Here is a 27,066-nt window from a genome sequence, read left to right as displayed (position 1 = left end):
TTGAATGATCAGGAAATTGATCATCCATGATCATGCTGAATGGTGGGCCAGGCTTGAGAGGTTGCTTGGTCTCTTATTATGATTTTTAAAAAATATTTTATTTAAGATCAACACATAAATAACAAAAATACATATTTCACATTGTTACAAAGTTATTGATTAAATACATGTTGATTTATATAAAGAAAAAGAAAATAAAACTACAAAATAATCCCATCTAAACACTCCCTCCCAACCCTAACCCCTTCTACCCCCCCAACTAAAAATACTAACTACAAAAATAAATCTAACTTGCTAAAATATATAATGAATATGATTAAATATTGAATTGGATTGCTTTAGGAAACACTCAAAGATGCCTAAAACATTTCACAAGAAAGCATTATTTATTTATTAAGGGCAGACTTCTCTAGTCCGGAGGATTCAAAAGAGATATTTATAAATTCAAACCTAATGTTCGAGCATACGGGCTTGTCTTGGGTAAACTTATACCTCTCATTTTGTTCATTTAGATTGGTCACAGTGTTTGAGCTACCGAAAGAAAATAGACACATGCTATTGTTATCTTTAAGAGCCTGTTTAACCCATTGTTTTACCTCATCATGAGTAACTGGAGCAGGAGAAGCCAGCTCGATAGAAGCAGCAGTGGGAGCAGAAAGCACAGCTGGGCCAGGAGGACTCAGCAGCTGGGGATGATGTTCCCCTGCTTTTTGCCTAAATCGATCTCCAATGGCAGCCAGCTCTTTTACAGAGAAATCACGGATCATTGACTCCTTCTGACCCCTGTTCCCACTTTGGCTCACAGGGTCCTCCACCCAGTCTAGGGGAGGAGGTGGAGGCCATCCAACAGAGGGAGTAGGCCATAGAGCATAAGCAGGGGTTTGGGTATTTTCCCCTGGGTCCACATGGGAAACCGGGGTATCTATCCCTTCCATCTCTACCCTTACATCATCCCCCCTTCTGTCTGTTTGGGAAATCTGCTGCCTTATAGGGCGGGCGTGAACAGCAGATGGAGAGGGTAGTATGTTAGACACATGCTGAGGAGTATCTGCATTATTACCATTGTCATTCCAGATATTCCCATCCCAATCCTCAATTACATCAGGATCGTCACCATTCCTTATCATGGCATGAATACGATATGGATCGGGTTCTACTCCATGCCTTTCCTTATCTGCACAGAGCTGCTGCTGGAGTTTAATATTACGGCAAATCATTTGGACATGCTTATCTTCCCATTCTTTGGCTCTGTCCTGACTGGTGCGAACAATCTCGCTCATCATGGAACAGCATTGTCGCAGGACTTGTAGCTCCTCCTCTAATTGCTTTCTTTTGCACTGAGATTCTACTTCTCTTTGAATTAATTCTGCTTCACGCTGAACGGAGTGGCGTAATGCTGTGGCCAGCAACCAAAAACCATTCGTCAGCGTTCCCTTTTTATCAGGAAATTTACTTTGTCGAAGGAGAGTGGCAACCCGCTCTCCCAGAGGTGCACTTGATGAGTCTAACTTCTCATCCCAACTAATGGGTGGTCCCAACAAAGACAGGGTATTGGCCAACATGCCAAACCCATCGTCTTTGGAAGTCCATCCAGGAATCAAGAACTGCTCAGGGCTCATCTGTTTCTTTCGGCGAAACATCTTGAGACCAACCCTGCTCGCAGCGCCAATTGTCTTGGGTAAACTTATACCTCTCATTTTGTTCATTTAGATTGGTCACAGTGTTTGAGCTACCGAAAGAAAATAGACACACACACCGAGAGCAGTTCAGTTTATACAAATGTTTATTACTAATTCAAAAGCTGATTTCACACTACAATATGCAAGCCCTTCCCAACTATACTTATCAACGCTTGGACTGGTCCCAACTGCCGAAGCGAGGCAACGACTGCACACTTGTAGTAGGTTATCAGGGCGCTGGTAGCAGCTTCTCCACCTCCCCCGACCGGGACGTTGCTCGGACTCTGGCTGTTCTTCCTTCTTGACAAGGGGTGTTCCCACCCCTCGGAGAGTCTAAACTTCAGCAGCAGGACCACAGGCTTATATACCCCAAAAACAATTAATCATGTGCCTACTCCTTCTAATATTTGTCAGTCAAAATCAAAACTGAACATTACATTCTACAATTTAGAAGATTAATTATTATGGAACCAGGATGTTATAACTTCCTGGTTTATCTCGTAGATACAAAGACTTATTAAAACTTCTCGAGCAAGACAGGTTGTGACCAATTCGTCAATTTCAGAGTGTTGCATTTGACAACTGCTTTCCCTGGGCCTCACAGTGGAATTCCATTTCAAAGTGTATCTTCAGATAAGTCCCCATGGCTGAGTTTAATTACATCTGCTAGTTCTGAAAGTAAGGTGACCTGCGTGTGGACCCAGTGTCGTCAGTTCCACATAAGCAAAAAGCATCTGGGTACATGGTTTTAATCCTCCATTACATTCCACCCCTTGGTCACAATCTGTCATTTGCGAGGCCTAACCAGTATTTGAGTACAGAGGGAGCGAAAAAAGAGAAATCAAAACAACAATTACAAAGATAAGCAATGACGCGAGCAACCAACGGAGGATAGTGTGGCCCACTCCCCCAAATGTAGCAGTTAGCCATGAGAAAGGATTCCAACCAAGGCTCAAATTATCCTTGTTGGCCACAATACCCAGATACTGGAGCTCACGAACAGATTTTGAAACATGCTGAACAATAACATATTTATATAAGCTGCACTTGAGGCTGGTGACTGAGGACTTCCTTGGTGTAATGCATCGGACCGTGTTTCCCATGGGGAACTCCCTTGGAACGTCCTCGACATTACAAATCCAATTGCTGGCATCAAAGCAGCTGTTAAGCCAGATCACCAGGAGTGTAAAATGGAGAACCTGGAACAAAGAAGCCTGACACATGTCACTCACGATACCATAAGCGTTCAGTGTTTAAACAGACTAAATCATCCTGTCCCTCAATAGCTACCCACCGAGTGTTACCCTGGGCAGGTGTCACTATTTCCCCTTTTACAGGAGGGCCACTACCTGGTGGTGCCACCCATACCTTTTGTCCAACATTCTCTAGTTCGGGGATGGGGGGCAATGACTGTTTTTCCTCTGGAATAGGCTGTAATTCAGGAGCGTGAAGAAGTCGGTGGAAAGGTGTACCTCCTTTTAAAGCGCGATGATTCAAATTGTCGACTGCCTGCTGCAGCACATGGCACCATCCCTTCTGGGTCCCCAGTGATGTTAACAAACGAATTTGTTCCTTCAGTAAGCCGTTCATTTGTTCAACTAACCCGGCAGCCTGCAGGTAATAAGGAATATGGTGGACCCATAAAATACTGTTGTCATTTGCCCAATCACAGATTGCTTTCCCGGAGAAGTGCGAGCCATTATCAGAGTGAATCTCCTCTGGAACAATCATAACGATAAATCAAATGGTTTAATCCTTGGATAGTGCTAGCTTGGTCAGCTGTCTTGGTGGGAAAAGTAAAAACCAGGCCCGAAAAGGTGTCAACCATTACTAGGACGTAATATTTACCCATACAGTCTAGCATGGGGCCTATGTAATCAATTTGCCAGACCGCAGCTGAGTGAGCACCCCGTTTTATTTGGCCATACGGACCAGGTGGAACGGTATGGAACTTCACAAGCTGACATTCTGGGCATGTACGTACGACCATGCGGACATCATCCTGATGGACGGATAAAGCATGTGTACGGGACCACATAGCTGATCCCTTCTCCCCCAAATGACCACTCTGTTCATGTGCCCATCGAGCCAGGGGGACGGTATCAGCACAGCTGATAGTGGCAAGCTGATCTGCTACTGCATTATGTTGAGCCATGTTAGTCGCCATATTGGTATGGGCATCAACGTGATAAACGGTTATCTCACGATGGTGGGAAGCATCCCACAACAGCTGCCACAACTCTTTGCCCCATACTGGGCGGTCATGTATCATCCAGTTGTTCTTTTGCAAATCAGGCATCCATACCACAAATCCATTAGCCAAAGCCCAGGAATCAGTAAACAGGCGAAGAGGGTGATCATGGGGATCTAGTGGTAAAGTGACTGCCTTCAACTCATCATACTGACTGGAGCCACCATCCCCCTCCTCCGATAAGTGAGTTCCTGACCTGGGATGGTAAGCCACCTGTTCGTGTACGCGGCCCACCCCTTCAGGCCCTCTGGTCGCACGACTCTGAATATACCACTTCCATTTAACAATAGAAGACTGCTGAGCCCGCCCGATCTTTAGATTAGCATCATTAGCCAGGACCCAATTCATTATAGGAAGTGCAGGTCGCAATTGAACATCTGCATCACCTGTCATTCTTTCAGTCTCTAGCAGGGCCCAGTAACAGGCTAGTAACTGTTGTTCAAAAGCAGAATAACGAGCGGCAGCCTCGGGCATGGTATGTGACCAGAATCCCAGTGGGACTCGGCGACCCTCTTGTTTCTGCCAGAGGCTCCAGGAGGCCACATCATCAATATAATGGTGAATTGAGAGGGAAGGCGATACTGGAAGGTGGGTGAAGGTATACTGGTGCCCCTTCCAGGTAAAGGCGAACTGATCCTGTGAGTCCTCAGCTATAAGAATACTGAAGAAGGTGTTAGCGAGATCAATGTCAGCATACCATGTTCCTGAGTTCCCAGTAGCAATGTTTTCAATAAGGGTAACAATGTCCGGAACTGCTGAAGCAAGTGGTGGGGCATGTTTGTTCAAAAAACAATAATCAACTGTCATTCTCCAGGAGCCGTCCGGCTTCTGGACCGGCCAAACGGGGCTATTAAAGGGCGACGTTACGGGCCTCACTACCCCTTCTTCTTGCAGAGCATCGATGGTGGCAGTAATCTCTTCCTGCCCCCCAGGGAGACGATATTGTGGAATGCACACTGGTTTCATGGGGGCTGGCACCATCACAGGATCCCACTTAGCCTGACCCACTACTAGTTTTTTTGTAATAGTTCGAATTCCAAATTCAAATCCCCCTTGGCTAGTATTAAGGGCCATACCGGCCAACATATTAATACCCAGGATACACTCGTCAGTAGCAGCCACCAGGGCATGTAACCAGACAGGGGAAGGGCTATCACCCACCATGGCACAGACTTTTATTTCCTTTGCCAGGGTGACCGCTCCTCCCAACCCCTCTATTCGAAAGGCCGGTCCAGTCCAGAGGTCGGGATTACCAGGAATCACCGAGTGCTCTGCACCGGTGTCGACCAAAGCCAAGTATTGGCGATCATTACCCCCACCCCAGTGGATTGTTAACGGTATGTAGGGCCGCGGATCCCCGTGTGTGCGCCGTGTCTCGATGGAGTAGACACGGGAATCCTGCCCACACCTTCAGGCTTCAGAAGGGTTCGGGGGCTTCCAGGACCACATGCTATTGTTATCTTTAAGAGCCTGTTTAACCCATTGTTTTACCTCATCATGAGTAACTGGAGCAGGAGAAGCCAGCTCGATAGAAGCAGCAGTGGGAGCAGAAAGCACAGCTGGGCCAGGAGGACTCAGCAGCTGGGGATGATGTTCCCCTGCTTTTTGCCTAAATCGATCTCCAATGGCAGCCAGCTCTTTTACAGAGAAATCACGGATCATTGACTCCTTCTGACCCCTGTTCCCACTTTGGCTCACAGGGTCCTCCACCCAGTCTAGGGGAGGAGGTGGAGGCCATCCAACAGAGGGAGTAGGCCATAGAGCATAAGCAGGGGTTTGGGTATTTTCCCCTGGGTCCACATGGGAAACCGGGGTATCTATCCCTTCCATCTCTACCCTTACATCATCCCCCCTTCTGTCTGTTTGGGAAATCTGCTGCCTTATAGGGCGGGCGTGAACAGCAGATGGAGAGGGTAGTATGTTAGACACATGCTGAGGAGTATCTGCATTATTACCATTGTCATTCCAGATATTCCCATCCCAATCCTCAATTACATCAGGATCGTCACCATTCCTTATCATGGCATGAATACGATATGGATCGGGTTCTACTCCATGCCTTTCCTTATCTGCACAGAGCTGCTGCTGGAGTTTAATATTACGGCAAATCATTTGGACATGCTTATCTTCCCATTCTTTGGCTCTGTCCTGACTGGTGCGAACAATCTCGCTCATCATGGAACAGCATTGTCGCAGGACTTGTAGCTCCTCCTCTAATTGCTTTCTTTTGCACTGAGATTCTACTTCTCTTTGAATTAATTCTGCTTCACGCTGAACGGAGTGGCGTAATGCTGTGGCCAGCAACCAAAAACCATTCGTCAGCGTTCCCTTTTTATCAGGAAATTTACTTTGTCGAAGGAGAGTGGCAACCCGCTCTCCCAGAGGTGCACTTGATGAGTCTAACTTCTCATCCCAACTAATGGGTGGTCCCAACAAAGACAGGGTATTGGCCAACATGCCAAACCCATCGTCTTTGGAAGTCCATCCAGGAATCAAGAACTGCTCAGGGCTCATCTGTTTCTTTCGGCGAAACATCTTGAGACCAACCCTGCTCGCAGCGCCAATTGTCTTGGGTAAACTTATACCTCTCATTTTGTTCATTTAGATTGGTCACAGTGTTTGAGCTACCGAAAGAAAATAGACACACACACCGAGAGCAGTTCAGTTTATACAAATGTTTATTACTAATTCAAAAGCTGATTTCACACTACAATATGCAAGCCCTTCCCAACTATACTTATCAACGCTTGGACTGGTCCCAACTGCCGAAGCGAGGCAACGACTGCACACTTGTAGTAGGTTGTCAGGGCGCTGGTAGCAGCTTCTCCACCTCCCCCGACTGGGACGTTGCTCGGACTCTGGCTGTTCTTCCTTCTTGACAAGGGGTGTTCCCACCCCTCGGAGAGTCTAAACTTCAGCAGCAGGACCACAGGCTTATATACCCCAAAAACAATTAATCATGTGCCTACTCCTTCTAATATTTGTCAGTCAAAATCAAAACTGAACATTACATTCTACAATTTAGAAGATTAATTATTATGGAACCAGGATGTTATAACTTCCTGGTTTATCTCGTAGATACAAAGACTTATTAAAACTTCTCGAGCAAGACAGGTTGTGACCAATTCGTCAATTTCAGAGTGTTGCATTTGACAACTGCTTTCCCTGGGCCTCACAGTGGAATTCCATTTCAAAGTGTATCTTCAGATAAGTCCCCATGGCTGAGTTTAATTACATCTGCTAGTTCTGAAAGTAAGGTGACCTGCGTGTGGACCCAGTGTCGTCAGTTCCACATAAGCAAAAAGCATCTGGGTACATGGTTTTAATCCTCCATTACAGGGCTCTAAATCTGTAAAAATATAGAATATTTAGCTCTCAAATTATATGTATTTTTTAATAATGGAATATAACTATGAATCTCTGTTTACCATCTTCCTAGTGTTAAAGAAACATTTGATTTCCAAGTGACAGCAATACATTTCCTTGCTATCACTAGAGCTAATTCAACAAATTTCAACTGAAAATATGATAAATGGAATTTAGGAGTTATATTTTCAAAATTTCCCATAAAAAAATAACTTGGGATTCAACAAAAAAACATGGATAACTTGTAAAAACTTTTTAATAGAAGTCCAAAAAGATTTAACTTTTGAACAAGACCATATAGAATGAAGAAAGCATCAAAAACATCGATCTGATATGTTTGATTTCCATCTATTCAATCTCTGAGATATAATATATAACTGAAGCAAAAAATTATAATGATCTACATCTTACATTAATTGTATTAGACATAACCTTTACATTATTTTGCCAAATTTCTTTGAGTAGTTCTAGAAGTATAGTTCAATTTAAAGCTATAAATAAAAACAAATAAATTGATCCAGGAGTATTTCTATCATGACCAAATATTATAAGTAATTTTGCCAGATTTTAAAGACACAGACAGCTGGTATCAATTGAATAGTCATTGGTTTGTGATAGCTGTCATTTGTCAATTCTTCAGTATTTTGGAGCACTCTCATTGATGGTTTGCGTCATTCACATAAATACTGCCTTACTGATTTTTTTTAAACATTTATTTTTTTAAAATATTTAATTCACAGCACAGTAGAAGCCTATTCCGGCCATTTAAACCCGTTCCCCCAATTTTACTCAAATTAATCTACGTTTTGAAGGGTGAGTTGAAACCAGAGCCCTTGGGGAAAATCCATGCAGACAGAGGGAGAACATACAAACACTTTACAGGCAGCACTGAATTCTAACCCGGCCGCTGATGCTCAAAAAGCGCTGCATAAAGCGCTAGGCTAACCATGCTGCCTGGCATTTATTATTTTAACATTATAAAAATATCTAAAAGCTGCTCAAAAATACTGAAAAATGAACTCTGTTTTTGCTGCAAAAAAGTTAAAATATCAGCATGTTGATTAATTTTTAATAAGTAGGTTCAAATCAAAATTCCAGGCATGCAGAGTAATCTTAAGATATAATAAACTCATTGGCAGTGGAAATATTCTTCGGTGATGGCACAAAATAAGTGATAAGGAATTGTCAAACTATCAGTCACTGGAAGGATTCAGAACAATTATTTTGCAATTCAAAACACTCTTGAATTACTGTAGTTCAATCCTCAATAATGAGCAACAAGAAAAACCTGATATCACACGAGGAAAGGTCATCAGCCTAAAGTTTTATTTTTGATTGTCTTTCTGCATAGATCTGTCTGATATTGAATATTTCATCAATTCTTGATTTTTGATGTTCAAATTACTTGGCTATTAGAACACAGTAACACAGCAACAGTCTGTTCAGTCTGTTCAAGCAGTGTCCATCTATTTATTCGTCATATTCCCATCAACTTGCAGCCAGATGATAATCCTCCATACTCCTCGATCCATGTACCAAACCAATTAACTCTTAAATATCAAAATCAAAACCACATCCACCACCTCTACTGGCAGCTCATTCTGAGTGAAACACAATAGGCTACAGATGCTGTGGTTGTAGTAAAATCACTGAAATGCTGGAGGAAGAACTCAGCAACTATAGGAGTCAAAGTTACATTGCCAACATTTTGGACCTCAGCCCTTCTTCATTGAAAAATCAGAAAAGGCAGAAGCGGGAGATATCAGAAAGTCTCAGAATTTAGATAATGGGGCATAAATCCAAACCAACAATAGTTGTCAATTGGATGTTATAAGGGACTAGATGGGATTTATCATGTCTGTGTGAAAGGAGACAGGGTATGGCGGGGGGGGGGGGGGGGGATGAAGGGGATGGAGGGGGTTAACAAAACCCAGAGAAATCAATATTAATGCCATCTGGTTGGAGGGTGCCCGGTCAGAAGTTGAGGTTTTGTAAGATGAGGCAGCTTATTCCACATTCTCACCACTCTTCAAGTGAAGGTTTCCCCCAATTTCCACTTAAACATTTCAACTCTCACCCACGTCCTCTCATGTTTTTTGTCTCACCCAACCTCAGTGGAAAAGACCGCTTGCATTAATCCTGTCTATCCCTCTCATAATTTTATTTACCTCTATCAAATCACCTCTCATTTTCTGATGCTCCAGGGATTAAAATCCTAACCTATTCAACCTTTATCTATAATTCAGTTCCTCAAGTTTGGCAACATCCTTGTAAATGTTGTCTACACTCTCTCAATCTTATTGATATGTTTCCTGTAGGTCAGTGACCAAAAGTGCACACAATACTCCAACATAAAACTTAGCAGGTAGAAGTAAAGGGTATCCAAAGTTTCGGGCCTGGGGCCTTAATCATGTACATACCAGGAACAGGCCATTGATGTGGTGTTGCACAAGAGTCTATTAAAACAAAGAATTAAACTCAATTAGCATCCAAGAAGGCAAAGAATAGTTGTCATTTCAGGCACCGGCCCTGAATCAGGACTGGCTGAGGAATGGTTGACAATTCAGGTCAAAACCCTGCATTAGCATTGAGCAGGGTTTTAACCTCTTTACTTTAGTCCAATAAAGTCAGAGTTCATATCAACCCAAGATTATCTCATGATGTCTTGATATAGTCAATGAAATTAGAGTATTATAAGGTTGTAAGATCAATGACTCAAAACATAAAATTGAATGGGTAACAATTGTAGGAAAAATATACAAATATAATATCAGTGTTTATTTGTTTTTAATGTAGCTTTGGGATGCAGGAATTGATGATCTGATGGGAAATTGTCTTTAGATTTCAGCCTTACCTATTTGTTATTATGAAAAAAACAACTAACAGATGCATTAGACAATTAATGTTGCATGAGCACAAAGTTGGGCTCCATTATTGAGTTTGATCACACATGATTGATATTGCACTACTGTCATCTGCTTCCAAATATAATTGACTGGCCAATTTGAGCCTTGTGCATTCATCGCTTATCCAGTTCAATGATGAACTTGACAGCATATAGAACCTCTGAGAATTGATAGCATTCAACAGAACTTCTGAAAGGTGCAATGCAATGTTAAGACAAAATGTTTTGCATAGGCTCCACAACGACAAGGATTGAATTCAGTCATTACATCTACCAAATTCAATTGTTGTATGATGTACATTGCTTGTTCATTTCAAGTCCTCTCAACATCATTAAAATGAAAGATATAATTATTAAAATCAGGTGGCAGAATACATGCCCCTGTCTACATTAATGGCTCTGAAGTAAAAAAAAATAGACTGTGCTAATTTCTTAGTTATAAATTACCAGTCTTGGAACAAGCATATTGAAACAATGGTCAACAGAGAACACCAACACTTGTACTTTCTTAGAAGACTAAGGAAACTCAACATATTCCCCTGTCCCTTATCAACCTCTACAAGTGCACCAAAAGCAAACTTGTTGGGTGTATCATATTTGGTGCAGGAGCTGCTCTGCTGAAGATCAGAGGAAGCTACAGAAGGTAGTAAATGCAGCTCAGAAAATAATGCAAACATCCCTTTCCTTCATGGACATCATTCCATTTCCTGCTGCCAAGAAAGTTAGGGAATATACTGAAAGTCCCATCACAGCCTGGACAAACTATACTCCTCCTATCAGGGATAAGGTGTGAAAACATACACCAATAGCCTAAAAGGCAGCTTCTTCAATGCAGCAATCAGACTCCTGCAGGAACCTAATAAGAATGCTTTCATGCTCCCTTTATTTGGTGCTAATTTATCTTTTATTGTAATGCTATAGTCTTTAAATTGTGCAATTTACACAGCTGTATTTTTAATGTTAGAGATAATGGATTAATCTCTTTACAGAAGAATCCCTCTCGTTGTACTAGGTATTTTGTGATAAATAAACAAACATAACTTAGACCAATATAATTAGCTGCATAGAGGGAATTACATTGGATGCATGTGTATCAGGTACAGGCAGACCCTGGGTAAATATGAGTTCCATTACCTGGGTCTGTCTTTAACCCAAATTTATATTTATGCTGGAACCAGTACATACAGTCCTTATTTAGCACCAGTTAGTCAAATTTTTATCTTAGCATACAGTATATTGTACCTTTATATGCACATAAAACATTTCCCAATATACTAAAGCATCTTAAACGTAATAATACTGTACATAGCGATGCAGTACTGTACATAGTAATAAAGGTAGCTACATATGGTCATGTGATCATGATTAAAAGTTAACACAGGAGAAAGATGGCTACAGTACAAGTACTTTCAAATTTAAATTCTGAATTTCATGCCTAGCTTCTTTGCTCCCTCCCCTCCCTCCCTTTCACCTTCCCCTCCCTCCCTTTCATCCTCCCTCTCCCCTTCCTGCCTCTTCCCCCCTCCTCCCCTCCCTCCCCTCTCAACCTCTCCCCCTCCCTCCCTTCATCTCCCCTGTCCCTCCCTCCCCTCCCTCCCTCCCTCCCTTCCTCTCCTCCTCCTTCTCTTTCCCCCTCCCTCCCTATCCCCTCCTCCCTTTCTCTCCATTTCTCTGGGTGTGGTGGGGGGGTTGTTAGCCATGTCAGAACTGGGTGAGGGTGGTGGCGGCCATGCCGGAGTGAATGGGGGAGGGTGTGGAAAGACCATATCGAGCAGGGTGGGGTGGGGTGGGGTAGGTGACACTTGAAAAATGATGTTGAAATCAGGTTGCTTCTTCTTTAAGAAAAGTAATTTAATTTAAATTATAGTGAACCACACTCTGCATGAAGTTGACGCCATTCTACTTCCAGTCAGCCCTTGCCAGTTCGTAACTACGTGGTGTTCGTAAATCGGACGTCTTCAACCCGGGGACTGTCTGTACTTCCTACAAAGTTCAATGCAGCATTTCACTAAGGCTGTCTCTTAGCCCCTTTCACACCACCCACCTTCCTAGGAAGCGAGTAAACTTACTGGGCATGCTGCACCTGGGAAGCCTTTCCCGCTGCACCATGATTTACCTGGTTCATCCGGAACCCGGGATTTTAAAGGGGGTACCGCCTCCAATGGTGACATCACAAGTGACATATTATGTGCTCGCAGGGCAGTGAAATCATAGCGGGAATGAAGCACATACGCACATAATGTATAAAAGACAGTGGGAAAAAACATGCACAGTTTAATAAGATATAGGTGCTCAATGTTTAAAAGACTGAGGGAAAATCTACTGCAATGGGACTCAGACTGTTCAAACTTCGGACAAACCCACAGACCAGCTTGTCATTATACCTAAACAATAGAGTATAATAACTATTTACATAGCATTACATTGTACTAGGTATTAAACGTAATCTCATAACGATGTAAAGCACAGGTACACGCTGATATTACTGCTGGCCGTGCTCTGACAGACTGACACAAGCTCACAGGCACTAACAGTACCTGATAAATCAAGTAGACCATTCACACCGCTATAGAATGATTAATGAATTGACTCGGCTGGGTTCTGACACTTGCCCCTACTAAGAGTCAGAGGCTGGGTGATTTTATCTCGCCCTGCCTGGTTGGGACATTTCCCAACTTGTGATTACTGGGTAGGGTCACGCTAAATTACCTGGTTTAACCCACATGTACTTGGTGGTGTGAATGAGGATATAAAGAGCATAACTCTCAGTTCCTCTGCCATCTATAAGTTGGAACAGCACATTCCTCATCAACCGGTTCCAGTCAAACATTATTCTGCTCTGGAAACATATCTTTGTTCCTTCATCAACATGACGAAAGTTAACATCATCAGAAGACTGGATAGAGTGAAGAAGGCAGCTTATCAAGGATAAGCTTCACCTTGTCAAGGATACTTAAGAATGGGGCAATAAATTCTGAACCTCTTGTTAATGACACATTCCATAAACTATTAACAAACATAAAATTTGCAATATAACAGATGTTATTGAAAACTGTGACTAGATATTCTCCCACAGTGAACAGAAAAATCAAACAATATAACATCTTTTGTTCTGCTCCTTTTGAATCAGTCTTAAAATCAAAAGCAGCTTTGAACTCCTGAACACTGAATTGCTTACATCTTAGAATCAGAGAATACAATCACAGCAGAAAGATGCCATTAAACCCCAGATTTTATACCAGGTCCTGGCAGTGCAATCCTATTAGTCCTATTCCCCCACTTTTTCTCTATTACCCCGCAATCTATCCTGATCATTGCTCCTGCTGGTTTTATGAATGCATCTCTGTATGTAACCTTTTAACAGTCCATGAGATTCAAGAAAGCATATTGATGATATCATTACTATTCAGTGCTTTAATAAAAATGTTCAATAAAAGTGAAAAAAAATGTGGTGGCACTGTAACTCTATTACAGCACCAGCGATCCAGGTGTCTGTCAAGACTTTGCATATTCTTTCCTTGCCGGAGTGGATTTCCCTCTGGGTGCTCCGGTTTCCTCCCACCTTTCAAAAATGTTGAAGGTTAATTAGTCTATGGGGGGGGGTGCACAGGCTTGTAGGGCTGGAGGGCCCTGTTACTGTGCTGTATGTCTAAATTTTAAAACAAAACAAATGTCATGAGTGATATAAATGTTTTATAATTGATTTGAAATAAGCCCAACTGTTTGGTTTTCTCTTTAATTAGAAATGCCTCAAACTATTATTAATGTATGCTGTGAGCAGTTGAGAAGGGCCCTGCAAACATGCACGGGCAATTAGATACTGGCATCAATTCTTTTCTTGCCTTTATCATTCATTGCAGCCTTGACAGATACGTTGCCACGAGCAGAGACCATTCTGTGCCTACTTCCTGCTTAATAATATGTTAGAATTTTAACATAATTTTCCACACAATTGTGCAGTTAAATCATCTAATGCATGTTTATTCAGCATGAAAACATAATTTTCCCAACTTTATCCATTTTTGACTTCTTGGCTGTTGGCCTGTGCTTCACCCTTTGCTTCTTCCCCCCACATTTTTATTCAGGCACCTGACTGCTTTCCAGTCCTACCTTGACAAAAGGTTTGGGCCTGAAATTTTGGTTATATCCCTTTACTTTCTATAGACACTGAGTGACCTGCTATGGTTCTCCAGCATCTTTGGGTATTGCACTCAATCACAGCATTTAACATCTTTACAGATAATATATTTTTACCACCATCCTACTGGTATGCTTCACCCTGATGCAAAAAGCATTCAAAGCCATAAGAAACAAGAGCAGGAATAGGCCTTCTGGCTCATCGAGCCTGCTCCGTCATTCAATAGATCATGGCTGATCTGATGATAGGCTCCTGCTTTTCTCTATTTTACTATGTAAAAATCTATCTGACATTGTGTTAAATATATTTACTGAGATAACCTCCACTGCTTCAATGGGCAGTGAATTCTATAGACTCACCACCCTCTGTGAAAAGCAGTTCCTCCTCACCTCTATTCTAAATCTACTACCCTAAATCTTGAGGCTATGTCCCCTAGTCCTAGTCTCCTTCACCAATGGAAATAACTTTCCTACCTCTATTTTACCTATGCCTTTCAGAATATTATTTGATTTTATAAGATCCCCTCTCATTTTTCTAAATTCCAGTGAGTACATTCTCAGACAACTCAATCTCTCATCATAAGCTAACTTTTCCACCTCTGAAACCTTCTCTCTGCACCACTTCCAAAGCCAGTACATCATTCACATCCTTCCTCAAGGAAGGAGACCAGAATTGTATGAGGTACTCCAGATGGGGCCTCACCACCTTAACCTCTCTGCTGCTAGCAATGAAAACCAACATTCTATTTACCTTCTTGATAGCCTGCTCCACCTGCAAACCAACCTTTTGTGATTCATGGATAAGCATTCCCAAGTACTCCTGCACGGAAACATGCTGCAATCACTTTGCATTTAAATAATAATCTGATCTTTCATTTTTCCTTTCAAAGCGGATCATCTTACATTTACCAACATTGTACTCCATCTGTCAAATTCTTATCCACTCACCTAACCTATCTATAAGCCCTTTCAAGTGGACCCTTTGCCTTGAGGGCGGTGGCAGGAGCAAACTTAACTTGCAAACTCACCTTTCAGGTGGCAGCCCTAAAAGGCTGCTTGCAGCATTGCCTGGTCCACCTGAAAAGGCCTATTCATATCCAGAGGCGCCTAGTAGCGCTTCCAGATCTAATAGAGGTGGGGTGACTGGTGCTGCAGCACCACCCGTCATAAATATATGGCACTGCAATGGCTGTCTTCCCTACCCATAATCCCCCACACAGTTGGAACTGCTTTGTGTTTCCCACAACAGTTCCAGCTGTGTGCGGGATTATGGGTAGGGAAGACTGTCATTACTATGCCACATTTTGAGCTGCAGGAGCGGCCGGCCGGCCAGGCCGTGACCGGCCACCCCCTGATGTCCCCTGGTGGCTGCCGCTGCCCCACTGTACCCCACTGACTGCCCCACTCGAGCATCCCCCACCAGCCACCCCTGCCCCATCGTCCCCTACCGACTCCCGCTGTCCCATGTCCCTTGCCGGCTGCCCCTGCTCCAAATGTCCCCTGCTGGCTGACCCTACCCCAACGTCCCCTGCCAGCCTCCCTTCCCCAGTGTGTCAGATTCTGTCAGGCAGCAGGGCAGGGGGCGGCTGTCAGGCAACGAGGAGTGGGGCTGTCAGGTAGTGGGGCGGGGGGCAGTCAGGTAGCAGGGAGAGGGGCTGTCAGGTAGTGGGGATTTGGGTCACTGGCTGATAGAGTCATCAGCCCACCTCCAGGCAGGTGCCTCAGTGGAGCCCAGCATTCTGCATATTATCCCTCCCCAAGGAGGGTTGGTGTCGGTGCCTCAGAGGCGCTTTCAATGCATTCAGATGAGTATGTCTTTAGCCACAAGGTGGGGGAGATTATATAGCTTTACAGTGGGGTGTTCAGGCCACTTGAAAGGGCCTTGTATCTCTCTGCAGACTCTCCATATCCTCTACACAATTTAATTTTCCACTCAATTTAGTGTCATCCGCAAACTTAGATACACAACAATCTGTCCCCTCTTCCAGATCGTTAATGTATATCATGAACAGTTGTGGGCCCAGCTCCGACCCCTGTGGTTCCCTGCTCATCACTGATTGCTAAAGCTCAAAAGAAAATTACTAAATCTATTTAAAATAAGGGACTGTCAACAATTACCTTCCAATAGAATAGCTTTGCTAAACAGCAAACATCATTTGCTTCATTATCAGTGAAAAGCATGATATGAATTTGGCTACTTAAACAGTCATACAATTCAAAATTCATTGATAACGACTGAGTTGTTCAGTGTAAAGTTCCTTAAGATGATTTCTCTTTTTAACAGAGTACTCAAACAATCATGTCTTATTTGAGATAAGGTAATAAATAGAAAAAGGCAATTTATGATGCAAATCAGTTCAGGGTTATATGAATTAAAGTGCCGGAGAAAGTTTAAAGTTCAGATTTATTGTCAGTACATACATTACATCACATACAACCCGGAGATTCTTTATCCTGAGGGCAGGTAGTGCAAAAAAACTACTCAAGAAGATATGTATAATGTAAACAAATAAAGAATGTAAACAAATTGACTGTGCAATTCAGGGAAAAAATATCAATGAAGTGCACAAGTAAGAGTCCTTAAATGAGTCCCTGATTGAGTCTGTTGTTGAGAAGTCTGATGATGGCGGGGTAGCATCTGTTCCTGAACCTGGTAGTGTGAGTCTTGTGGCACCTGTACCTCTTTCATGATGGTACTCGAGGGAACAGAATGTGTACTCGGTGGTATGAATCCCTAATGATTACTGCTGCTCTCCGATAGCAGCGTTCCCTATAGATGTTCTTGATAGTGGGGAGGGTTTTTCCTGTGATATCCTGAGCTGGGTCCACTTCTTTTTGCAGGGATTTACACCCAGGCATATTGGTATCCCTATATCAGACCATGGTTCAGCTGGTCGACAGACTTTCCACCAGACATCTATAGAAATTTGCCAGAGTTTCTGGTGTCTTACAAACCTCCACAAACACCTGAGGATATAGAGACGCTGACGTGCTTTCTTCACGAAGCCATTAGTAAGTTGAGTCCAGGAAAGATTTTGCAAGATAGTGAATTCCAAGAACTTAAAATTGTTCACCTCTTCCATCTCTGATTTCCTAATGATCACTGGATCATACACCTCTGGCTTTTCTTTCCTGAAGTCAATAATTAGCTCTTTGGTTTTGCTGACATTGAATGTGAGATTGTTGTTGGTGTACCATTCAGCCAAGTTTGCAATCTTCCTCCTGTATGGTGGCTCATTGCTCTTTTTTATACAATCCATTGATGTTGTTTGCTGACATGCTGTGGTATCATCAGTGAATTACTAAATTATGTCATTGGCAGCCTGATGCATGCAGTCATAGGAATAGAGCAAGTAGAGCAGAGGGCTAAGAATGCAGCCCTGTGGTGCTCTGGTACTGATGGAGATTGTGGATGAGATGCTCTTACCATTCCTCACTGATTCTGGTCTCGAGGTGAGGAAATTGAGGATCCTCAGGTAGAAAGGCCATGTTTCCTCCACATACAACAGGTATTGAGGCCTATGTCTTGGACTTGCTAATCAATTTTGAGATGATGGTGTTGAATGCTAAACTGTGGTCAATAAGCAACATCCTAATGTATGCATCTTTGCTGACCAAGTGTTCCAGTGCTTCGTGTATAGCCAATGAGATGGCATCCACCATAGACCTTTTACTACAGTAGGCAAATTGGAATGGATCCATGTCACTACTCAGATAGGAGCTTCTACTGTATGTTTGAACACCAGCCCTTCAAAATCGTTCATCACTGTGGGTGTGAGTGCCACAGGTCAATAGTCATCTAAGCAGGTTACCCCACTCTTCTGGGCACTGGTATTTCATTGATATTACTACTGCTCTTCTAGCTTTTTGACATAAATTGTGCAAGAATATGGATATTCCTCCCTCAATTAAAAAATGTTTCCTGAAATGGTTTAAAATCATAAGTGCAAGAAATTTAATATTGCCTGAACCATCCAGTAAAAGCATTTTGCAACATTTTAACATCATTAAATAATTGAACATTAGAATTCCTTATTCCAAATTGTCTCATGCAGAACACTTCCAACCTCAGAAAGAATAAATATGTGGCATAAAGTCATGATATTTGACTGATACAATGACAGGTATAGGTAGAATGAGATACAGGACAGGCATGCAGCAGTCTGCAGTTTCTATGTCTTATGCAACTAAGCAATGAAATCGCTCTCATTAATCTTGAGCCATTAACTTCTTTGGTCTGTTAAAGGTCATTGGAAAGAGTCACATACTGGTGCAAAACAGATTAGAATTTTGTTAGTCTTTCAAAAGAGCCTGTTGTATTACAGAAGAGCATTTAGTTCCTTGGATAAAACATTTTACTGTAAATGCTACTGACAGGATAGAGAATGGATGTCTGATGTAGAAATTGCAAGGAATATTAAGCCTTCGTCATTCTGTCAGATGCAATGTTAATTTTGACACTTATCTACATGAAAAGCAAATTGTCTTTGAAGTGGCCAATTGTAAGTTTGGACTTGCCCTGTTCTTTCTTCTATACCTTAAAAATATTATATAAAGTTTACATTATTTTAATATCACTTCTAAAGTGTGCATCCCCACCAAATGTGTTCAACTATCACAACATAAACAGGGCGGCACGGTTCGCACAACACTATTTCATCACTAGTGACTCAGGTTTGAATCCCATGCTGTCTGCAAGGAATTTGTACATTCTCTTCATGTCTGCATGGGTTTCCTCCAGGTTCTATACTATTCCTCCCAGCTTTCAAAATATATGGAAGTTGTAATTGGGTATTTGGATGGCACGGGCTTGAGGGCCAGAAGGGCCTGTTACCATGCTGTATGTCTAAATTGAAAATTAAAAAAATTAGATAAAAGTGTGAAGTAATAACTGTGTTCAGCAATTCATTCCTGACTATTGTTCTATTTTTAAGATAATGGCAGAGAGGTGAATGAGAGTTTAATAAATTTGTTAAATGGAGTGACAATAGGAATTTGCCGAGTGAAAATTTGATGCAAAAAGAGAAGGAAATGAACACTGGCTTCTCCATGACATTTTCCCAGTCTCTATAAAGAGCCTCAGCTCAAAACGTCACTCATTCTTTTTCTCCCACTGATGCCTCTTGACCCGTTGAGTTCCTCCCAAAAGAGTGTTAATAGAAATGGCAAAAGCTCTGAAACAAAGCGGAAAGATTAATTATTTGAAATTATTGAATCAATTATCAATGAATGTAGCTTTCCTATTCAGAAGATGAGAGTCTTCTTCAGCTTGCACTGGCTTTGCTGGAATATTGTGATTTTAAAAAAAAAATTGGTGGCAAATGTAGAAAAGTGGATAGTACAGAAATAGAAATTCTGGCGATGTCTATAATAATATTCATCTAATCCGGGATTAAAATAGTAGCTTCATTCATTTTCTTGGGTGAAACTGATCTGTTAATGCCAGGTGTCATGCTACACCTCAAGATGATGGCACAAGACTTGCACCACCAGGTTCAGAAACAGCTGCTGCCCCTCCACCATTTGACTCCTCAACAACAAACTCAATCAGAGACTCATTTAAGGACTAAAACTTTTGCACTTCATTGATTTTTTAAAAATCTTTCTGAATTGCACAGTTTAACCCATGTACCCTGCTTTGTATCTCACCTACCCTCAGTGGAAAAATTCTATTTACGTTTACTCTATCCCCCTTACAATTTTAAATTTCTCTACCAAATCTCCCCTCATTCTTCTATGCTCCAGGGAATAAAGTCCTAACCTGTTCAACCTTTCCTTGTAACTCAGTTCTTGAAATCCAGGCAACATCCTAGTTAATTTTCTCTGCACTCTTTCAATCTTATTGATATCTTTCCTGTAGTTATGACCAAAACTACACACAAGACTCCATATTTGCTTCACCAATGTCCTATATAACTTTACCAAAACATGCCAGTTCCTATTCTCAGTACTTTGATTAATGAAGGCCAATATCCCAAAAGCTCTCTTTACAACCCTATCTGCCTGTGATGCCACTTACAGAGAATTATGTATTTGCATGAATTATGTATCTGTATTCCCAGGTCCCTTTGCTCTACCAAACTCCTCAGTGTTGTTCCTTTCTTGGTTTGTCCTTCCAAAATGCAACACTTGTCTGCATTAAATTCCATCTGCCATTTTCAGCCCATTTTTCCAGCTGCTCCAGATCCCTTTGCAAGCTTTAAAAAAAAACCTTCACTATATGTCCAGAATCACTGTCCACAAAAGCCTCCTTTTTTTTAGTATCATCTGAAAACTTGCTGATTCAATTTACCATATTATCATCCAAATCATTGATATAGACGACAAACAAGATTGGTCCCAACACCAATCCCTGAAGCACACCACTAGTCACAGGCCTCCAGTTTGAGAAACAATCATCCACCACTACTCTGTGGCTTCTCCCATCCAGTCATTGTCGAATCCAGTTCACTACTTCATCATGAATACTTAATGTCTGAACATTCCTGGCTAACCTGCCACAAGGTATACTGAGCAGGCGCTGGAGCGGCCTTCAGCGGGTCCCGGTAGTGAGGCTTAGGCAAGGCAGCTTTTGATGAGTCAGTGGGAACAGCAGTGAAGGGAAGTTCAATTTTTGATTTTTTATATTTTAGCAATCATTAATATTTTAATGAATCCTTTAATTAAATTAGGAGGTGGTAATGGAGTCAGCTGGGCAGTAGATTGCTTCAATTGCGGGATGTGGGAAATCTGGGACAGCACAATTGTCCCTGGTGCATCCAGCCGAAGCTCATGATAAAGTGAGTTAGGGAATTGGAGCTGGATGAACTTCAGATCATTCGAGAGTGTGAGAGCAAGGAGTTTCAGGGAGACTGTCACCCCCAAAGGTCAAGAGGAAGATAGCTAGGTGACTGTCAGAAAAGGAAAGGGGAATAGACAGAGAGAGCAGAGAGCCATTGTGGGTGTTCTCATCAACAATAAGTATATTGTTTTGGAGACTGTTGGTGAGGACAACCTATGAGGGGCAAGTTATAGTAGTCACATCTCTGACACCAAGACTGGACTCTCAGCTCAGAAAGGAAGGAGGAAAAAGAGGAGAGCAGTAGTGATAGGGGATTCGATAGTTAGGGGGACAGATAAGAGGTTCTGTGGGAGAGATCGAGAATCCTGGGTGGTCTGTTGCTTCCCTGGTGTCAGGGTCCATGATATCTCAGATCGAGTTTTTGGTATTCTCAGGAGGGAGTTTGAGCAGCCAGATGTTATGATCCATGCAGAGTCCAATGACATGGGTAGGAAGGATGAGGAGGTCCTACGAAGAGAGTTTAGGGAGTTAGGTGCAAAGACAGGATCTCCAGGGATATGATCTCAGGATTGCTACGCGTGTGGTGTGCTACCATGTACATAGTGTATATAGTTACTGTATCTAGACTGTGCTTACAGCGATTGGCTGAGAGCTAAGCCACACCTATTGTCTGGGCCTTAAAGGGTTGTGTCCCTAGCCAGGTCGGATCATTCCGGACTGGTCGGCCACCTGTGAAGAGCTCCAGTCTTTTGCTAATAAAATTGTAGAGCTCGTCGAAAGAACCAAAGACTTGTTGATCCAAACCAAGGCTTTTATTAGTAAAAGACCGGAGCTCTTCACAGGTGGCCGACCAGTCCGGAATGATCCGACCTGGCTAGGGACACAACCCTTTAAGGCCCAGACAATAGGTGTGGCTTAGCTCTCAGCCAATCGCTGTAAGCACAGTCTAGATACAGTAACTATATACACTATGTACATTGGTGATAGATCTGTACTATCACAGCTAGTGAGGCTAGAAATAGGAGGTTAATGCAGCAGAATAAGTGGTTAAAGAGATGGTGCAGGAGGAAGGGCTTCATGTTTCTGGACTATTGGGCTCTGTTCCAGAGAAGATGGGACCTGCTCCGACAGGATGGTTGGCTCCTGAACTGGAGGGGGACTAACATCCTTGCGAGTAGGTTTGCTAGTGCTGCTCTTGTGGGGGTGGGGGGGGGGTGTTCTCAGGTGTATATATTTAAATGCAAGGAAAGGCAGATGATCTTATGGTGTGGATTTACACATGGGATTATGACATTATTGCTATTAGTGAGACTTGTTTGCAGGAGGGGCAGGACTGACAGCTCAATGTTCCGGGGTTCCATTATTTCTGAAATGATAGGGAGAGAAGGATGAAAGGGGGAGGAGTGGCATTGCTAGTCTTGGAAGATATCATAACTGTGCTTAGATAGGGTAGCCCAGAGGGCTTGTCCACAGAGGCCTTATAGGTGGAGCTGAGGAACGGGAAAGGTGTTACCACACTGATAGAGTTGTATTATAAACTGCCCAATAGTCAAAGAGAATTGGTGGAGCAAATCTGTAGAGAGATAGCAGATCAATATAAGAAACAAAAAGTTATGATAGTAGGAGATTTTAACTTTCAATATATTGACTTGAACTCTCATACTGTAAAAGGGCTGGATGGCTTGGAGATGGTCAAATGTGTTCAGGAAAGTTTTCTCAAACAATATATAGAGGTACTAATGAAAGAGGATGCAATATTTGATCTCCTATTAGGGAACCAGGCAGGTCAGGTGACAGAAGTATGTTTAGATAAACATTTTGGGTGCAGCGACCAAAGTTAATTAGGGATAAGGATAGATCTAGTCCTCAAGTTGAGATTCTAAATTTGAGAAAGGCTAATTTTGTAGAAATGAGAAAGGATCTAGGAGGAGTGGATTGAGATAAGTTGTTTTCTGGCAAGGATGTGTTTAGTAAGTGGAAGGCCTTCAAAGGCAAAATTTTGAGAGTGAAGAGTTTGCATGTTGCTGTCAGGATTAAAGGCAAAATTAACAGGCATAAGGAACCCTGGTTTTTAAAGATATTGGCAATCTGGTTAAGAAGAGAGGGGTGTATAGCAGGTAGAAGCAATAAGGAGATAATGAGACAATAGAAGAGTACAGAAAATACTAAAGAAGGAAATCAGGAGGGTACAAAGAAGACATGAGGTTGCTTAGGCAGATAATGTGAAGGTAAATTGAAGGGTTTCTTCAAGTGTATTAAGACTAAAAGGATAGTAAGGGACAAAATTAGTCCACTAGAAGATCAAAGTAGTCATCTATGTGTGGAGTCTCACAAGATCGGAGAGATCTTAAGCAGGTTTTTTTTTACATCAGCATTTACTCAGGAAACAGGCATCATCTATAAAGAAGGAAGAGAAACAAGTAGTAGTAGTGGTGGATGATTGCTGCCTTACAGTGAAAAAAGGTAGATAAATCCCCTGGACCTGACATGATATTCCTTCAAATCTTGAGGGAGACTAATGTAGAAATTGCTGAGACCCTGGCAGAAATATTTTAAAAGTCCTTAGCCACGGGTGAAGTGTTGGAGGAATGGAGGGTTGCTCATGTTGTTCTGTTGTTTTAAAAAGGCTCCAAAAGTAAACCAGGAAATTATAGGCCAGTGAGCTAGATGTCAGTAGTAGGTAAATTATTGAAGGGTATTCTGAGAGATTAGATATGCAAGTATTTTGATAGCCAAGGGCTAATTAAGGATAGTCGGCATGGCTTTGTGTGTGGTAAGTCATATTTAACAAATCCTATAGAATTTTTCGAGGAGGTTACCAAGAAAGAGGATGAAGGAAAGGCTGTGAATGTTGTCTACATGGATTTTAGTAAGGCCTTTGACAGGGAATTATGTTTTGGCACAGACTAGAAGGGCCAAATGTCCTGATTTCTGTTTTGTAGTGTTCTATGTAGGATCTTTTCAAAGGCCTTACTAAAGTCCATGTAGACAACACCCACAACCTTTCCTTCATCAACTTTCCTGCTAACGTCCTCAAAAAACTCTATAAGATTGGTTCAACACAACCTACCATGCACAAAGCCATGTTGACTATCTCTAATCAGTTTCTGATATCCAAATAATTGTTTATCTGATCTCTTAGAACACCTTCCATTAAAACAAAAGGTTTTCAAACCTTGCAGTGGGTTCTAGGCCAGCTGGCAAATGGGCTGAAAAATGGCAAATGGAATTTAAGGCAGACAAATGAGAGGTGTTAAACTTTTTAGGACTAACCATAGAAAAACATAAACAATAGTGCACTGAGGAGTGCAGTAGAACAGAGGGATCTGGGAATACAGATGTATAATTGCCTGAAAGTGTCAACACAGGTAGAAAGAATCATAAAGAAGGCTGTTGGTATGTTGGCTTTCATAAATCAAAGTATTGAATATAGGAGTTGGATGTTATGGTGAAACTTTACAAGATATTGGTGAGGTCAAATTTGGAATATTGTATGCAGGTTTGGTCACCTAGCTACAAAAAAAAATTCAGTAAGATTGAAGAGTGCAGAGAAGATTTACAAGGAGGTTACCAGGACTTCAGAAACTGAATTACAGGGAACGGTTAAATGGGTTAGGATTTTATTCCCTGGAACATTAGAGAATGAGGGAAAATTTGATAGAAGTTCTTGTGTGTGGAGGAAATGTGGCCTCTCTGCCAGTTTGGAATGTTTGAATTGTGGGTGTTCACATGTCCTCTCTGTCTGAACCTTATTTGGAAATCACATCACCTATCAATCAAGGATGGACTTCAGCCATCCATTAGTGCACACCTTCCTGCTGGCTAATTTAAATACCTTATGGTCATTATTGGCAAGAAGGACAGATTAGCTCTGTATATAACACCAACACATAGCATATTCTTGCTCTCTGCCTTGTGGTCCAAGCCCTGGACACCGCTCCATGCCAAGTCGCTAATGTGGACATCGTTGGAAGTGTCACCGAAACTGAGCTGTAGTATTGCGATAGAGCAATACTTGCAGAGACCCACACCCCCACTGGTACAGGGAACCAGCTGTGTGCAAGAGTCCCTGTTTGTATTGTGTATACTCAAGTGTGTGGGAGTGTTGAATATAGGTTCACTATTGTCAGAGCCCAACCTAGGTCTGAGGTGAATGTCTTAAGCGAAATAGCAATTGAGTACAATTTAATGTTCTCCCCTGTTTGTCTCCCCAGTTTGTCTCCCATGTGTCCAGACTCATCTCTGTGAACCCACCGAACCTGATACTCTTCCCAACATGACAGAGGTAGACAAAACTATGGGGGTTACAGATGGAGTAAGCAGCCTTTCTGCACTCAGATTAGGTGAGTCAAGATCTCGAGGACATCATTGGGAGAGTGAAAGGTGAAATGTTTAAAGGGAACATTAGGGGGAATGTATCCACACAGAGAGGAGTGAGATTATGGAATGAACTGCCAGCCGAAGTGGTGAATGCAGGTTCAATTTTGATATTTAAGAAAAATTTCGGGAGTTACATAGATGGGAGGATATGGAGGCTGAATGCAGGTCAATGGAACTAGGCAGAATGATAGTTTGGCAAAGACTAGATGGGCTGAAGGGCCTGTTTGAGTGCTGTATTCTGGGTTAGTGACTATCAGGTCAGTTGTAATTTGAACTGTGGTGTGGTTAAGGTTTCATATACTGTATGTGATAGTGAAGAAACCAAATGCAATGTTTGCATTCATTTGTAGAAGAATAGCATATAAGAGATGGGATTTAATGTTGAGACTATAGATCATTGGTTAGATCTCACTTGGAGTAATGTGTTCAGTTATGCATGATTTATTTGGAAAAAAAGATGCGGTCATTGGAGAGGGTTCAGAGAATATTTACTAGAATGAAAGGGTTAGCATTTGAGGAACGATTCCAGCTCTTGGACTGTGCTCATTGCAGTACAGAAGTATGAGGGGGATCACATAGAGGTACTTCAAATGCTGAAAGGCCTGGACAGTATAGATGTGCCAATGGTGCTTTCCCATGGTAGGGGATTCTCAGAGAAGAGGGCATAACTTCAGGATAAAAGGGGGTCAATTTAAAAAAAAAGAGACGTAGGGAAAAAAAAATCTTCAGTCAGAGGGTTGTGAGTCTGTGGAATTTGTTTCCACAGGCAACTGTGGAAGCGAGGTCATTGGGTGTATTTAAGGCAGAGCTTGACAGGCATTAGATTAGTCAAGACTTCATGGGTTACAGGGAGAAAGCTGGAGAGGGGAGGATGGATCACTCATGATTAGAATGGGGAAGCAGACTTAATGGGCCAATGGGCTTACTTCTGTATCTTGTGATCTTGTGATATAAGAAAGGCACGACTAAGAAAAGGGTTAGTTGGTGATAGGAATAATGATGACAGGCAGATGGAGAAGGGAGACGGAAACAAGTGGACAGATGGAAGAAGACAAGGTCAGATTGACCCAGGTGTAGGGAGGAGAGGGTGAAGATGGAGACTTATGTTGAATTATAAGTAGAGACAGTTATAAGTCTACCTGTGCTGTAATTTGATAATGAAGATAAGTTAAAAAGGGAAACATTACGAGAGGTGTGAAGGGAAAGTTGGACCAGATGTGGAAGGGATCCAGTGTGTGAAATGTGTGGTTAGTAAACTGGGAGGAGGAGGAAAAAATAAAATGGGTGATGGCAAAACTGGAGATGGGTATATAAAAGAGAACAAAAATATGAGGACTGGAAGCAGATTGAACAAAGTTTCATTAGAAGCTTATTTAGCTAATTGTAGGTTCAGATTAGTTATGGATAAGTGAATTTTCAAATGGAAATATTTCAACTGGAGGAGAATTGATTTTTCTCAGCTGCAAAGCCTGTGTAGCTTAGAATAAATTACCAGATAAAAATGATTTGGAGTGAGTGCAAGTAGATTTGTTGGAATGATTTCTGGGATGAACAGTCTCCCAAAAAA

The sequence above is a fragment of the Narcine bancroftii genome, chromosome 4 (genome assembly GCF_036971445.1).
Source record: "Narcine bancroftii isolate sNarBan1 chromosome 4, sNarBan1.hap1, whole genome shotgun sequence".
Classification (NCBI taxonomy): Eukaryota; Metazoa; Chordata; class Chondrichthyes; order Torpediniformes; family Narcinidae; genus Narcine; species Narcine bancroftii.
Note: the sequence above shows the minus strand (reverse complement) of the source record.